Source organism: Oratosquilla oratoria, chromosome 41 (assembly GCF_046742065.1).
Source record: "Oratosquilla oratoria isolate Oo_2021 chromosome 41, ASM4674206v1, whole genome shotgun sequence".
NCBI lineage: Eukaryota > Metazoa > Arthropoda > Malacostraca > Stomatopoda > Squillidae > Oratosquilla > Oratosquilla oratoria.
The window spans coordinates 14335044-14336487 of record NC_134817.1 but is presented as its reverse complement, the minus strand read 5'-3'; the positions used below and the strand labels follow the sequence as shown (position 1 = coordinate 14336487).

The following is a 1444-nucleotide window of genomic DNA, read 5'->3' as shown; positions in this document are numbered from 1 at the left end:
CGTCGGCCTAAAGGCGAGGCCACCGTAGACCAGCAATCGATCTGCATATGATAATAAAGACTCGGTGAAATTAGGATAGAGAATGAGTAAGCCAAGTACCGTCGGGGAACTACCAGGTCGTAGTCCAGGTTGCTCCTTTTTTACGGCCTGCCTGGCTCAAAGCTATCGTCTTTGCTTCATGATAAGCAGTCGCTAAGGCAAAGGTTCGGGCCCTTGAGGCGGAGCTTACTCCCATTTGTCACTGAGTTCGTGCGCGGGTGCTCCGCCACGGTCCGCACGTACTCCGGCCGAAAGGCGCGGGAAACCCCGAACTAAGTCCACCGCGGGCCCTCGTTGTCGCGGAAATCGGCCGGGTGGACCGCAGCCCAACTCAACACCGTCCGGCCACGTGGACTCAGCCTCACTTGCTCCCGGCACAAGTGTCACTCTGGGATTGCTTTTGTCCTTCTCAACTTAGCAAAAAGAGAGAGAGAGAGGGAGCGGGGCAGACTCCCGCTTCCCCCTCTTTCTTTCTTCCTTCCTTGATCCCCGGCCGCGCGCTCGACCACGGAGCCCCACCGCTCGCGTGCTGGTGGAATCGCTCCGTCGCTCTCTTCTGCTGCTGCTGCAGCACGCGCGGCGGCGGCGGCGGAGTGAGGGCCGGTCTGTCTTGGCGCAGATAAACCCTCCAGTCAGGGGAGGAGTCTCAGTGGATCGCAGTGTGATGGCTGCTCTACGTAATTCGTCTTCAGACGGTTTGGCGTGGCAACATTGCATCTGGGCGTTACAGCCTTCTGGAGGGGACGGCCCCGGCCTTCCCTGGGGCCGCCGAGCTCTTCCCATTACATGGGCTCGGCAGCCCACGGATGCGGCCCCTAATATCTTGCCTCCCAATGCAGGCCACACACGATATCGTTGCCTTGACTAGACGGGATTCTACCTTAGAGGGGTTCAGACACAATCCCACGAATGGTAGTTTCGCACCACTGGCCACTTGACCAAGTACGTGTACCAAATGTTCGAACCTGCGGTTCCTCTCGTACTGAGTAGGATTACTATCGTAACGACGAGTCAATAGTAGGGTAAATCTAACCTGTCTCGCGATGGTCTAAACCCAGCTCACGTTCCCTTTAAATGGGTGAACAATCCGACGCTTGGTCTGAAAAGTGGCTAATGAAATTTAACACAAGTAAATGCAAGGTAATGCACATAGGTAAAAATAACAGTAAGTACGATTACAAGTTATTTGGAAATTCGTTAACAAAAGTGGATAGTGAAAAAGATCTCGGCGTAATTATCAGTAACGACCTCAAATCATCCAAGCAGTGTATTTCAGCCTCTGAGAAAGCAAATAAGATTCTAGGACTGATTGCGCGATCTTTTGATTTCAAAAGTCCATCACTCATTAACAAGCTATGTAAATCGTTAGTTTGTCCATATTTGGAATATGCTGTTTCCGTATGGT

The 1444-nt window shown here is 52.7% G+C and overlaps 1 pseudogene; it reads right to left on the bottom strand.

Annotated features, from left to right (window-relative positions):
• Window positions 1–658: 658 nt before the first annotated feature.
• The window catches only part of LOC143021319 (large subunit ribosomal RNA), a 9828-nt pseudogene continuing 9042 nt past the window's right edge, over window positions 659–1444 (bottom strand).